Source organism: Hemiscyllium ocellatum, chromosome 8 (genome assembly GCF_020745735.1).
Source record: "Hemiscyllium ocellatum isolate sHemOce1 chromosome 8, sHemOce1.pat.X.cur, whole genome shotgun sequence".
NCBI lineage: Eukaryota > Metazoa > Chordata > Chondrichthyes > Orectolobiformes > Hemiscylliidae > Hemiscyllium > Hemiscyllium ocellatum.
In genome coordinates this window covers 90,712,068-90,727,417 of record NC_083408.1, presented here as the reverse complement: position 1 = coordinate 90,727,417, position 15,350 = coordinate 90,712,068, and the positions used below count along the sequence as shown (strand labels likewise).

The 15,350-nt window shown below is 41.6% G+C and overlaps 1 protein-coding gene across 3 annotated transcripts in view; it reads left to right on the top strand.

Moving 5' to 3' along the window:
- Positions 1-471: 471 nt before the first annotated feature.
- Positions 472-15,350, top strand: part of lgmn (legumain) — a 48,012-nt gene continuing 33,133 nt past the window's right edge. Inside the window, exon 1 of one of the 3 annotated variants that reach the window (XM_060828547.1) lies at positions 472-577. The gene's annotated coding sequence lies outside the window, so the exon portion shown is untranslated. Of the gene's footprint in view, positions 642-724; positions 744-15,350 lie in introns of those variants that run through there. The other 2 variants (XM_060828549.1, XM_060828550.1) reach the window with 2 other exon arrangements.

Here is a 15,350-nt window from a genome sequence, read left to right as displayed (position 1 = left end):
ACTTGTGCTACAGCATTCCAGGAAATGGATTCCTAGAAGCTAAATCATGTTTAATCTGAGGGGAACTGGTCTATTTTAAATGTAATCGACTGAACCCAAGGTCGAAATGTTCCTCTCTGTATTAAGCGCGATTATTTAAAACAAAACAGGCATTTACAGTTTGGGTAATTTCCCACTTTTTAAAAAGCAAAATGAACCGATGCCCACAATGCGGACAGTACTGCATTCACCATTCCCAATTTGGGATTGGTAGATTTTCTGCACCCTTTAACCTCCTTATCCTCTCAGGGGAAAAAAAAAGCCAATACGCCTTTCCACTTTAGCATTTTAAAAGAAAACTTGATGCAGTATAGCTGTTTCACTGATATTTCTCCACCGCTTTTTCTTTCTTTCTCACTTTCCAGTTGATTTCGGTGGCCAGGGATTTGCAGAGACTGGTTTGACTGGTGCATACAAGTGTCAGTCAGCGGCGAGTTCCTCTTTTTCACTGGAGGATAAAGCAGAGACTGCGCAGACTGGCAATCAGTGCGAGCCAAGGTAACCAAAGGGGCGAATGCAATCCAAGTAATTCGGGAAGGTAAGAGGGGGATTCTGCTTCCGCACTTTACAATAACGATTCCTCAAGCAGGCATCAGTTGAAAGTAAGCATTGACGGAAATTAACACTGCGTTTTAAACGGGGAGGGTTGCTGTGTTTGCTCATTTCTTCTCAAGTCCTGGTGTAATGAAACAAGACGTGAACTGGTAATCTGAAGGCCGATTTTTACCGTATTCGACTCATCCTTTTTATTGCAGTCATTATTTTAAATGGGCTGAAGACGGGTGGGGCAAGTACTTTATGAACAATGCTCTAGTTTTTCCTAGTCTTAGAAGTTTGGATGGATGGAGTGGTCTAATTTTATTGCTCATTCCCAGAATGTTTGCAGTAAAACGTGAATTGTTGCGTTGACTGGCGAAATCATACCATAATTTTCAGCCGCCTTCGGGAAACTGCATTCATTTTCTTCCTGCAGATGAGAAGAAAAATTAGCAGAGCTGAACTTTTGAACGCAAAATAAATGTTGGCATTGAGCATTGGCTTAGGCTGATCTTTTGTAGAAAGACCCTTCAACAGAATTGTCCAGTGGCAAAACAAGTCAAACATTACCTCAACTTTGTGTGTCAGGTTCTGAAAGGTGTAATGCTACATTTTTGGTCATTTTGATTTGCAATAGCTCAAAACAAAATTCAGAAAATCAATGAACAGTTGACAACTGGAATAATTTTCAGGGAGTTTTTTTTTTATTTGTGCCTCCTTGGTTATTTATCTGTCCATCTCTTCTACAAACCTTCTGCTTAAAAGGGCTACTTACTGCTGATAGCAAGATTCAACATTTTCAGGGCACTATAAGTATACACTACTACAACACTAACATTTGTAAGTTTCAGTATGATTCTCACATCACGTCACTACATGAGCATTCAGAGAGAAAAAAAGACCTGCTTATAGGCTAGATTGATGTTATGCCTTGATGAGTTTTCATCTTCACAACTTGCTAAACAATCTGCATATTGAGTATATTTAAGTTAACATGGGTTGTGCGGAGTCTTGTCCAAGGCTTTAGCTAATACTACCTTGGTGTAATGTGTGCCATAAGTACAGCAGCTGAAAGATCCAGGTTTGACCTTTTGAAGTTGTCCTTTTCCTAGTTGCGCTGTGGAGAAGGCTGAAGAACCTCTTCTACCCTTGACATTAGAATCCAGTCTTTTGGGACTAGTTACAGTCTCCTGCATTGTCAATTGTTTTATCCATTGCTAGTTAATCTATAACTGGGAACATTGATATCAGGGTTACTCTCTCCTTGGTAGAGTGTCAATGACAGATGATTATTATGAACCACACTGGAACTGTCTAGTTCAGGGGTGTCAAACACCTGCCTTCATGACTGTGCCCGCAGTTTGAAACAGGGATTAGCTTGTGAAGCCAGCGGCAGAAATTTGGTAAGGAAAGGTTCTTGCGACTTACCATATGTGATTTTTCTTTTGTCAAAAAGTGTCTTGACAGTCTTCACCTTCCTGGTTTTTAAGTCTCAACATATAAGTTTTATAACTCATTTTTGCATCACCCTGTACTATTGTGGGATTAGCATAGTGTTACCTTTAGTGAGTTGGTTGATAAGCTTACATAATGTGACAGGGTAAACGCTGGGAAGATGTTTCGTCTGGCTGGGGAGTATTTATGGGTTACATTCTCAGAATGGGAGGAGGAATTGCCTAATAAGAACTGGTTTTAGGGGGAATCTCTTCACTTGATGGGTTATGAATCATTGGAATGACCTGCCCCAAAGCTTTGTAAATATTCATACTGAGTGAGTATAGAACATAGAACATAGAACATTACAGTGCAGAACAGGCCCTTCAACCCTCTGTTGCACCGACCTGTGAAACCAATCTAAAACCCATCTAACCTACACTGTTCCATTATTGTCCATATTTATCCAATGATCATTTAAATGCCCATAATCTACTACTGTTGCAGGCAGAGCATCCCATGCCCTTACTATTCTTTGAGTTAAGAACCTCCTTTGATATCTGTTCTATATCTGCCACCCCTCAATTTAAAGCACTGCCCCCTCAAGCTAGCCATCATCATCCAAGGAAAAAGGCTCTCACCGTCCAACCCTCTAATCATCTTGTATGCCTCAGTTAAGTCACCTTTTAACCACCTCTCTAATGAAAACAACCTCCAGTCCCTCAGCCTTTCTTCATAAGACCTTCCCTCCATACCAGGTAACATCCTGGTAAATCTCAACTGCAAGGAGAAAGTGAGGTCTGCAGATGCTGGAGATCAGAGCTGAAAATGTGTTGCTGGAAAAGCACAGCAGATCAGGCAGCATCCAAGGAACAGGAAATTCAACGTTTCGGGCATAAGCCCTTCATCAGTGCTTTTCCAGCAACACATTTTCAAATCTCAACTGCACCCTTTCCAATGCTTTCACATACTTCCATCGGTGACCAGAATTGTACGTAATACTCCAAATGTGGCTGCACCAGAGTTTTGCACAGCTGCAACATGACCTCATGTCTCTGAAATGCAATCCCTTTGCCAATAAAAGTTAACACACCGTACGCCTTCTTAACGACCCTATCAACCTAGGTGGCAACTTTCAGGAATCTATGCACATGGACGCCGAATCTCTGCTCATCTATACTACCAAGAATCTTACCATTAGCGCAGTACTCTGTATTCCTGTTGCTTCTTCCAAAGTAAATCATCTCACACTTTTCTGTATTAAACTCCATTTGCCACCACTTAGCCCAGCTCTGCAGCTTATCTATGTCTCTCTGTAACCTGCAATATCCTTCTGCACCGTCCACAACTCCACTGTTGTTATCTGCAAATTCACTAACCCGTCCTTCTCTGCCCTCATCCAGGTCATTTATAAAAATGACAAGTCGCAATGCCCCCAATACAGATCCTTGCAGCGCTAAGTAACTGAACTCCAGGATGAACATTTCCCATCAGCCACCTCCCTCTATATCTTCTTTCAGTTTGCCAATTTCTCATCCAAACCACTAAATCACCCTCCATTCTAAGCCTCCGTATTTTCTGCAATAGCCTACCATGGGGAACCTTATCAAACACTTTACTAAAATCCACATACACCATGTTAGCTGCTTTACCCTCATCTCTCTGTTTGGTCACCTCCTCAAAAAACTCAATAAGGTTTGTGAGGCATGACCTACCCTTCACGAAACTGTGTTGACTATCCTTATCAAATTATGCCTTTCTAGGTGATTATAAGTCCTATCTCTTCTAATCCTTTCCAAAACTTTGCCTGCAAAAGAAGTAAGGCTCATTAGTCTATAATTACTATATTCAAGACAGATATTGGGAGATTTTTGGATACTGAACGAATTTGGAATATGAGGATAGTATTTTTAAAAAAAGTAAACTGAAGTAACGGTCATAGTCTTAGGAAAAGAGATAACAAACTTAAAAGAGAGATGAAGAGAAACTACTTCTCCCAAAGGGTTGTGAATCTGTGGAATTCTCTACCCCAAAGTAAGGAGGAGTTGGACAGATTTTTAATTGTGATATGAAGAGAAAGCAGGAAAATGGGGATGAGGAGCATGTCAGCCATGATCGAATGGTGGAGCAGACTCGATGGACCAAATGGCCTAATTTTGCTCCTATATCTGATGAACGTAGGAACTTCGAAGTTCAAGTGGGATCTTATTGAATGGCAGGACAGGCTTAAAGGGATGAATGGCTCATTCCTGTTTATGTTTTGTATTTTAGTTCTCTTTTACAGAGCCCATATAATACACATGTAATGCTGTGTGTAAAATTTGCCCAAGTAAAATTTGGATGTCTTGAGAATAAAGGATTTATTTAAAAGTTACCACACTTTGCATTCAAACCAGCTGTCCAACCAACTGAGCTAAGCAACCTCCAATTTAATAAGAAAACTCATGGTGAATGAATCATTTGCTTCAGAAGCTGAAAATCATAGAGCTGACTTTAAATCTGTGTTGCTAACCTTTGGACAGCACTCTTGAGAGTTGCAAAACCATTGCTTTGGTTCCAATTTAAACTTTTGTATTTGAAGAATTGAGCAGTATGTACTAGATGTACTGTTAACATAAGTGATTTCTGGGTGAGTTACTCCGAGGGTGATATGCTGCTTTATAAAGCAGCATAAAGCTAGATGTCTTGCATATTTTGCATTTCTGACCATTTTAGCTTCCAAAATAGCTTAATTTTCATTTAAATTGTTACTGTAAATTAAAATTAGCTAACAATGGATTCAATCCCCATAATATATAAATGTCTGGATTTGAACATTGATTCCAGGTAAATATTTATCAGAACCTGGGTTGAACATTTAGTTTATTTATAAAGTAAGGTTTCATTAATTACTCCTGTTGAATAGTCCTGGATGTTTTTCTCTATCTCTGTTGAGAAGATGTGACTGTTTCTCATGGTGCGCAGAAATTTCTGGTCCAGAATCTAAAATAGTTGGTGATAGCCCGACTTTTAGATATCTTCTACATTACTCTGTTTAGAATGTTGTGATTCCAAACCTCTGGAGCAGGTGGGACTTGAACTCAAGCCTTATGGCTCAGAGATAGGGACACTACCACTGCACCACAAGAAATCTAGCCAGACTGACTGCTATCCCAAAATGTCAAATGTTTCAGTTTTAAAGTATTAGGTTAACCATTTATGAAGCATGGACCCACCCAGTTCCTCTAGCTAGGAAGTGTAAATAGTTAATTGTTTCAGCTGTTCATTTGGATGACTGTAATTCTGTCAGATTTTAGGTGAGACAGAAAGAACAACTTGTAACTCCAAGATAACCGTTGTCATGGGAGGTTCTGTTTACCTTTGTTCATTGAATTTCAAAAGGCCTCTGATTTTTGTGAGGTAAGCAGAGTCTGATTTCAACACTTGCTGAAGTCACGGGATAGTCATGTGACTTATGGGAGCTATTTATGTAAAGTATCCTGTGTCCATTTTAAAGATAGATTAGCTTTTCATCACAAAATTTGTAATATAATTACTTTGTCTCAAATGTGTAATGTTGTTGCTATAGTTGGGAGTTCACTCACTGAAGTCGGTTTTCAAAGGGATTTGTATATAGGCTTGAACAGGGGTAGAAAAACTTCAGGCCATGGCAAAAGAGCAGAGGAATAGGGCTCGTGCTCGAACCTTCAGAGAGTTGGTATAGTCAAAATGAGTGGAATGGGCTCTTATATGCTTTAATAAATACGGCTGTAGCCATTATTGAAGTCAGGTGTTTTGCTTTGCTGAATAGAAAGCAGACCAGAGGTCCTTTTGTGGCGCAGTGGTAATGACCCCGCCCTTGGAGGGAGGCCCAGGTTCAAGTCCCACCTGCTCTGGAGGTATGTTTTTTAAAAAACAAGTCTCCTGAACCAGTTGATTAGGAAAAAGAGATTAAATGAAACAAAATTAGAAAACAGACCAGGCAGAGATTGTTGTGGAAAACAGATTCAAGAGCAGATGCTGTCAAATCTGCTGAATATTCGTTGTGATTTTTTAATTTAATTGCAGAAGTAGGGATTTCGTTCTTAAGATTAGAAATGAGTATTCATGAATGACTGGTAGAGTGGACTGCCTTGTTATCTATGTGAATAATTGAAATTCATTGAAAGAAATATTGTTCTTATTCATACTTTACATGTAATCCAAATCAGCTTGTTTACAAATGACCTTCTCTCCCGTACTGATTAGTTTTCTTTGAGGCAGATTTAAATGAACAATTGGTGGTTCATGCAGAATTCTCATATCCAGTATTTACAGCGTGAGGTTTTATTATTTGCCAGTCATACGATCATATGACTGGGTTATTAAAGGAAAATATTGATCATGACATATGCAACATCCACTTCTGGAGGAAATAATGATCAAGGGAATATCAAGTGCAACCGAGAAATTTGTAATGCCATGTAGTACAGAAGTTGTTGATTTTTAAGGTCATGAAGTCTAATTGCTGTCAAGTACTGAATGATCGTGAAGGGGTCAATTAGGTGTCAGTAAATATTCTGTGTCTGATCTATTAGATAAAATCTTCAAGGGTTCTGAGCAATGTGGCCTATGGTGTGACTGTGGCAGAATCAAGGCCATCTCAACGTCAATCTCATCTCATATCATTTTTATGCTTCTCCCAAGCAGCATGGTGAGATTCTCATTAGGAGGCAGCGAGATGCCAATTGATGCTTATTAATGACGTGGAATGCTTTTGTTAAGGGCATATCTCACCTTGTTAATAGTCAGACTTCCATTTAATCAAATTCACCAAGCAGGCTAGATGTTACAAAATTTGCTAAGGAAATCAGAAAGAGAACTGGATGGATTTAGCTAACCACTTGTTCCAAATAACCACCTTGTTGAAAACCAAGCACCAACATTTCAGAGCATCGTCCAAAGATCCTGGCCTCATGGCATATCGCATTCGCCATGTGCCAGCCTCGAAGAACCTTCAAGGCACATCCCTGATCCACTTGCGATATTGTTCTGCACTTCAATGCTGCATCTTGAGCAGTACCAGCTTCTATCACTGTAAAGCTGCAGCAAGGACACTGTGCACTCAGGGACAGACACCCAACTCGCGGACTGGACCGGGCTGAATTTCCTGGTCCTTTTTTCACTGTTCTTGTGTTCACTTGCTCTAGGCCTACCTGGATGCTCACAGCATCCACACATTGCATGGTCTTGCTTTGCCTTTTTGCACTTTTATCCCCCTGTCAGATACAAGGCTCAAATTCGTGCAGTCTTGCTGTGTCACTTAGAGCAGATGCAAAGCCAGGAAGTTTGTCATAAGTTGTCAGCAGGCCTTGGTCACCAAGAGGAAGTTGGGAAGAGGTTTCACTTGAGCGTTCCTGGCACAGTAAGTCCAAGGCAGCCTCCATTACCAGTCCAGGCCCTGCTCAGCATGGTCAGAGGTTGTATCCTGTCCTCCTAAAGGGTGAGGAGCCGAATGACAGGCAGCACATTATGCCTCTTGACTCTTTCTGCCCTATTGTGAGCTGTTTGTCTCCTGCAATGAGTGAGAGACAGATGTTACAGTAGATAAAAAAAAAGGTGGGTAGGGCAGTTGGTGGTCATTAAAGGTCTAACAGAAAAAGGCCCTTCAGCCCATCAAGCCTGTTTTGGTCAAAAACAACCAGCTAACATTTGGTGGCAGTGTTGTGTCCTGAGTGAGTAGGCTGTGCAGAAGACATGTAGGGTTTGGGGGGTGTGTGAGTGAGTGGGGAAGATGTTGCAGGCAATATTGAGAGTGTTGGAGCATTAAACTTGGTTGGAATTGGATGCAGTTGCAGAACAGTGAGTGTGAGAAGATGGTGGATTTTACTATGTTTGAGTGGAAAAGGCTATTGCACTTCTTCCAACAATGCTATCACCCCAGACGGCTGAGGCTGCTCTAGAGGCTGGCAACCTCTGACCAGGCTGGCATGGTCTGTTGCCTTGACTTCTGCTGTTGGTCCAGAGGGAGGAGGAAATCAAAACTGTGCATCACCTAGCCAGTAGGACCTCCAGGTCCCTTCCTGCATTGCTGAGCATTGCTTCCCCCCCCCCCCCGCCGTCTTCCACGTCCAGGGTAAATGTCAGCAATCAAGCAGAACTGCTCTGCATGATGGTGCTTGTCTGAGTGTACAAAGATGGTGTGGCCACAAGAGATGCTTGTGAATCCTGGGATCTCTGGTGACCAGTAAACTATTCTGACAATGGTATGTGGAAAGGTGGAGCAGAAATTGAATATGAGAGATGCCGTGGAGTGGAGTAGCTAATTAATGCGGCTTGTTTGTGAGAGACTTGCTAAGCCTGACAGCGAGGAAATCCTCTAAAATATTCAATGCAATGTGGATTTAGCCCACTGTGTCTGATCAACCGTTCTTTTCTTGACTGTTCATTCGAAACAACTGTGTCACGGTTTGAAGAGACACTGAAGATGCCATTCAGATGTACCACCTTCAAAATAACCACATTTCAATTATATTATTCATGCCAAGTTGAAGGAAGTTTTTAAGCGGTGGGATGTAATGGTGTGATTGGACTTTGTTTTAATTGTGACTGAGTGAAATAGTTCTATAGTGTTCTGGCGTACTGTTAAAATTCTGAACTTTCTGATTTGTTTTACTTTTCTGTGATGCATGTAAATCAGTGGCTTTTATGTTCCATCATCAATTCCCAGTCTAATTTTGGTTAAAATGAAGAAACATTATCAAGGTGAAAGTAGTGTATGATATTCTGTATCGCTAGGATGGTGTTGGACAGTACAGAATTTTTGGGTATGCTCCAATCTGGCAAAATTTTAGTCGCAATTTCGAGAGCAGGTGGGTTCACTCCACAATCTGATGGGCTCCTATAGATTGCTACCAAAGAATACGTGATTTCAAAAGATGGCTGTTCTGGTGGTTCAAGACCAGAGGAGGGAAATTACTGCTTTTTCACAGACCTTTGGGACTGCTTGAGTTTGGGAGCAGGGAGGCAGGCTGCCTTATTGAGAGTTAGCAGTGCAGAAGGCAGGACCTTTTGCTAGAACTGTGAGACATTGTAGTTTGACAGAAATTGAGACTGTTAGGGTTGATGGTATTAAAGGTGGGGGTTCTAGGGATTTTGGCAGAATTGATCTCCATCCTTTCATTGATTTGTTATGCTGCCTGTTCAATATATAATATAAAAATTGGGGAAGGCTGAAGTTATTGTCTTTGGTCCCTGCCCCCCACACAATTCCCTAGCCACCAACTCTGCCTAATTCTCTGACCTGTGCCTGGTATTTATTTGTTATAAGAACAGACTTGCTGAATTCCTCCAGCACTGACAGCAATAGAGGGGAGAGAAACAGAGGATGCTTGGCCATGAAGTGTCATGTTAGATTCAGAACATTTGACTCTGTTTCTCCTCTCACAAACACTGACAGACCTGCTGAGGTTTTCCAGTACTTTTCTTAAAAGTTCAGGCCTCCAGCATTCACATTTGTTTTTATTTGAGTGTTTTTGTTACCTTGCCATACTATTTGAGTTGAATCTCTAACTATATATCATAGGCTATGATTTTTGCAATAGCCAATCTCCAAACCAGTCTCAGATCGTGGGTTGTTGAAACCGACATCCTGTGCCTTTTTTACTTTTTGTTATCTCCAAAGTTGACCATTCCAAAGCCGCTGATCTATGATCTTCCATTAATTTGAGTTCATCCAAAAAAAATGAAGCGCACATCCTAATTTGGAATGAGTCCTGTCCATCCACAACCCCTTTAGCCTTACTAGGCCAGAACTTACTTTTAGAACCCCCTCCCCATCTTCAAATCCTAGTATCGCAATACCGTTTCATATCTGTACAACTTGGTGCACTCCTATAGTCCTTTGGAGATCTCTGTGCTCCTCCAATTCTTATCTTGAAAATCCCAGATTTTAATCGCTCCACCATTTGTAAGAGGCTATATAAATGCAAATTGTTGTATCGAGGCAATGAATTCAGAAGTGAAATCAGGAAGTGCATTCACACAAGCAGTGGTTGATCTAACTCCTCGCCTCTCCCTATCTTTGTAATCCTCTCCAATCCACAAATCCTGGCCATGAATGCATTCTTCATTTTTGTTTTTTCCGTTCACCATTGGTGGCAATGCCTTTAGTTATCTGGACCATAAACTCTGGAACACCCACATTATAACTTTCTGCCTCTGTACCTCACTTTCTTCCCATTAAAACCTACCTCTCCGATCAGGTAACCAAAACATAGTGATATATCTCCTCTATGTTACCCTTGCGATTCTTTAAATCTTGCTTCTATGAAGCATTGGGATGTTTTGATACAGTAAAAGTATTCTTTAAATTGTTGCTTTTTAACTCTATACAGTTAATGATTATTATTGGGGATCACTTACATTCCAATAAATAATCTGACTGGAACAGTGATTATAGGTTTAGGAAGTGCATGCTGTTAGTATGTGTAACTCTAAATGCTGATAAGTGTTTGAAGATCAGTTCCAATTCTGTTCTTCACCAACTAAGGTTTTGGAATATAATACACCCTAGTGTAAAGATAGCAAAAATAAATGTGAAGGCTAGAATTTAATAAATTTCCAAACTGAAATCTATAATCTGGTGGCCACTGTGAAAAGGAGCTGAAAGTGAAGGTGTGTGTCAGGTATAAGTAGGTAGGGAAAGAATTAAGTTTTGTGAAACGAGAGGTTCAGCTGAACATGGCTCAGATCAGATGAGAGCTTGTGGTTGATACTGGAGGCAAGGGTGGTGAGTTCACGAGGTGGAGGGGCAGTCATTGTGTAGAGCCATTTTAACAATATTGGAAGCATTCAGTATGCAAGGTCAGCTAATGAGGGGAAAAGTGTCCATTGTATGGATGTTCTTAACCTTGTTAACTGGATTCATTGTATAATAGTAAAGGGTTTGATGCTCGTTGATAGTGGTGGTCACTCAGTCAGTGTGTATGTTGCCAAGACTGGATACTCCATCCTGAGAAATGACTATATGCTTCATTGAGAAGCCATTGTTCGAGACAGGAGCGGAAACCCATGTCCCTGTGCACATGGGCGATCGTTCGCTGTCCCTGGAGAACCCGGAATAAAGATGAAGGAGGTAAAACCATACTGTGTCTCTGAGTGTTTTGCTTCGACTGAGGGGGGAATCGAGGTGACAAAACCAAGTGTAAATTTTCAAGATATGATGCCCCTCTGATTCAAACTCTAAGAAGATATGATTAGTGGAATATTGGAGTGAGCGTGTTGAACAGGTTACGTTTTCTCTTTGATAGGACTATGTAAGCCTTTTTTGTCTTTACTTTCTGATTTTTATTTATTCATTTATTCATTTATTTATTTACTTACTTATTTATTGCAGAGGGGTAATATGTTGTGAGATGGATTCCTGACATTTCAGATGGTGAAGTTTTGTTAACTACGTCTCCTGTTAGGAAAGCTGACATAATAAATGTGTGAGAGACATGGTCAGATGTTGATGGATTTTGAAAAAAAAGTTATTCAATCCATAGAACATTTTATCATGGACTTTTTAATCTATTGTATAAATTATTGACCATATTTGAGGATCCTTGGATCCAATTTACTGGATTGTGTGAAGCAGTCTGTATGGACAGGATACTAGGCTTACGCCCGAAATGCAACTCTCCTGCTCCTCGGATGCTGCCTGACTGGCTGTGCTTTTGACACTGATCTCCAGCATCTGCAGTCCTCACTTTTTCATTGAATACTTGTTCTGGTATGTGTTTTGTTCTTGCTGAGAGAAACAACTGATCCAACAGGCTATGCAACTTTGAAAATATTCCTGGCAAAACAACAGTCATTTTTTTCTTCATGGAACAGAAGGGACTTTGCTCAGACACCAGACATCACTGATTCATTGCTCAATTTCAAAAAGGTCCATGATCTTGGCTAAAGTTGTCGAAACAATGGAAGATTTAAAGTTTGACACGATGAAGATGGAAGCATTTTTAGCAGATGTGGCTATTACAGCAATAGAATGTTTCAATTCGATTCAGTCATAATTGGCAACTGAATCTATGAATATCTAAGGAACAGCTTAATTGTTACCTTAGAATCGTGATTTTGGAGGATTGTCGGATTGGGTCCTCTTCCCATGAGGAGTTGCATGTTATCCATGTATAAGCTTCATGTTTCTGTTTGAATGAAATAGAACATCTACACCAGATAAAACTGCGATCAGCCCACCATCATAGAACTGAATATCTGCGTAATGTTGACAGCTCAACATCAGTCCATTTCAGTTCATACCGCTGGATTGATCTAGCCTGTAATGAGGCCATGGTAGAACCCAACTTGAGTATCAGCGAGCAGGTTATTGTTCACAAATGTTGCTTGATAGCACTGCTGATGGTCCCTTCCAACACTTTACTGATGATTTAGAGTACATTGCCTCCTGGCCCAGTAGTAGGGAAATCACCAATGCACCACGAGACAGAGAGAGCTTCTGGTGTTACTGTAGGTATTTTCTAATCAGACTGTTCAAAAATGTTATTACATACTTCTGAAGCTGGTGGGATCTGAGCTTGGGTCTCCTGGCCCAGAGGTGGGGTCATTACCTAAAAGCCTCCTGTACCTACTATTCCCAGGCAGTCTCCCATTCAAGTACTACCAGGCAGGAGGTCTGTTTTATCTTTCGTGGTCAGATACAGAAGGCATTTTCAGGCTAGTGTGGCCTTGTAAAAAGTGTGGTTGCAATTGCAGACATGTTTTGTAATCAATCTGTTAAGTCAAGTTCTGATACAACTCTGAAACATGTGACCCCAAGTCTGCTGACTCAGTGTCAAGAGTACAAACACAGTGCCACAAGAGCCTTCAATTATTTGATCAACTTCAGACCTGTAATGGCACAATCCATGGCATATAGGACTTGAATCTACACCTCGTCATTCAGAGGTAGAGACGCTATCACTGCCCAACTAAAGCCCTACCCCCTGGTATTGGAATGGATAACTAATTATAACAAAACGATCTCATTGTATCGCATGACTACCAGATAATAGATGACTTATATAGACTTTGCCCCCGCCCTGCCCCACCCCCGACACGATTTTTGATGAAAAGCCTTCAGTCTGAAATGTTATCTTTTTTTCTTCGATGTTAACTGCTGAAGGTCTTGAGCAATTTCAATTTTTACTTTTTTTAAATCTGCAGTATTTTGCTTTAATGTTTGTGCTTATTCAATGCCAGTTTTTCTTCCAAGAATGTGCATCTTGAATTCCTGCTTTCCTGTCTAATTGAAGCTCTTTTATAATCTGTTGTTTACCTTTTCGGTTTCTGTTTCCCTTCTTATATTTCATCGGGCATCATCTAACAAATTTTAACAGCTAAATCTCTATCCTCAGCATCTTTCTTTCTCCAGCTCTGACTTACTTTTGAGATGCCTACTGAAAGTTTTGGCCTTCCCAATTCCAATCCATCAACAATTACAGCTGTGTGGCTCAGTGGTTAACAGTACAGCCTCACAGTACCAGGTCCCTCTGACTGTTTGTTTGTTTGTTTGTTTGTTTGTTTGTGTGGAGTTTGTACACTCCCTGTGTATGGGTGCTCCGGTTTCCTCCCAGTTGTAAAGATGGGCAGAATAGGTGGATTGGCCATGCTAAATTGTCACATTGTGTTTAGGATGTGCAGACTAGATGTGTTAGCCATGGGAAATGTAGGGTTACAGGGATAGGATGTGGGGGTGATTCTGGGTAGGATGCTGTTCGGACAGTTGGTATGAATCTGCTGAGCTGAGTGGCCTATTTCCACACTGTAAGGATTCTATGATTTTATCTCAAATATTCTGACACCTTCCAGCTTCCACATCCCGAGATCTACATTGAGTGTCTTGTGCACCTTTTAATCTTCTTTCCTCCCAAAGCAGTCTGTATCTGCAGTAACATTTGATCCTTTGCTGTCCTCGTTTCTTTTCAGAAACCTTTTATTCCCTTTCTTTTCAGATATGAAGAATCATCAGCTGTAACATCTTTTTCAAGACCACTATTCACTTTTCCTTTTAACCTTTTATATTATGCTCTAACTCCAGCTCTCTTTCCAATCTAATCTCCTGCTCTGTTTTCACAATCCCCTCTTTTGATCCCAAAGATCTTCATCTGTCATTCACCAAGACCATGGTTGATCTAATTGTGGCCTCAGCTCCACATTTCCAACTGCTGAATGTAATCTTTTGATTCCTTTGTTTATCATAAATCCATCTAACTCCATTAAAAATATTCAGTGACGTATCTTCTGGGGCAAGAGAATTTCACAGCCTAACAACCTCAGTACAAGAGCAGTTCTCCCCATCTCCAGTTTGAAAGGAAACGTGTTTTTTTTTAATTTGTGTACCCCTATTTCTCGTCTCTCCTGCAATGGAAAACAATTGCCTTTGTTTGATGCTGCTGGTTTCCCACGGGACATATTTTATACTGCAGTAAGATAAACAGGAAATTGCAGGAGAAACTCAGCAGGTCCAGTAGCATCTGTGGGAAGAAAGCTGAAAATGTGTTGCTGGAAAAGCACAACAGGTCAGGCAGCATCCAAGGAGAAGGAGAATCGATGTTTCGGGCGTGAGCCCTTCTTCAGGAATGAGGAAAGTCCTTTGCGCCAAACTACTACTGCGCCTCCCTTGTCTGCCGGTTTGATAGTGAGGTTGGGGTTGGAACGGAGGGAGTGGAGGGCTGCACGTTCTGAGGATGAGAAGTTGGAGTGGGTGAGAGGGGTGGAGAGATTGAGGCGGTTAATGTCACGGCGGCAGTTGGCTATGAAGAGATCAAGGGTAGGTAAGAGGCCAGCACGGGGTGTCCAGGTGGATGGGGTGTGTTGGAGGCGGGAGAAGGGGTTGTCAGAGGGTGGGCAAGAATTCTGATTGAAGATGTAGGCGTGGAGGCGAAGGCGGCGGAAGAATCATTCGATGTGTCGCCGCATGTTGAACTCGTTAATCCGAGAGTGTAGGGGAATGAAGGTGAGGCCTCTGCTGAGGACTGATCTTTCATCCTCAGAGGGGGAGTTCTGGAGGGATGGTGAAAACACGGCAGGGCTGGGAGCTAGGGCCTGGTGTGGGGCTGGAGCTGGGAGTGGGGGCGGGGTTCGGCATGGGGATGGAGATCGGTGTGGGGGCGGGATTAGGCATGCGAATGGAGATTGGCACGGGGCCGGGGTTAGGTGTGGTGCACGGAGTTCAGTGTGGGGGCGGAGACGCATGCGACGTGGTCGTTGTGCAGGTGAGTGATGTCACTGGAGGTAGAGTGGCTGTGGCGATGGCAACCGGGGGCGGAAGTGGCTATGGCGACGGCAGAAACGGTGTTGTTTCCGATAGCCATGGACCCCGCTGAGGCCACGAA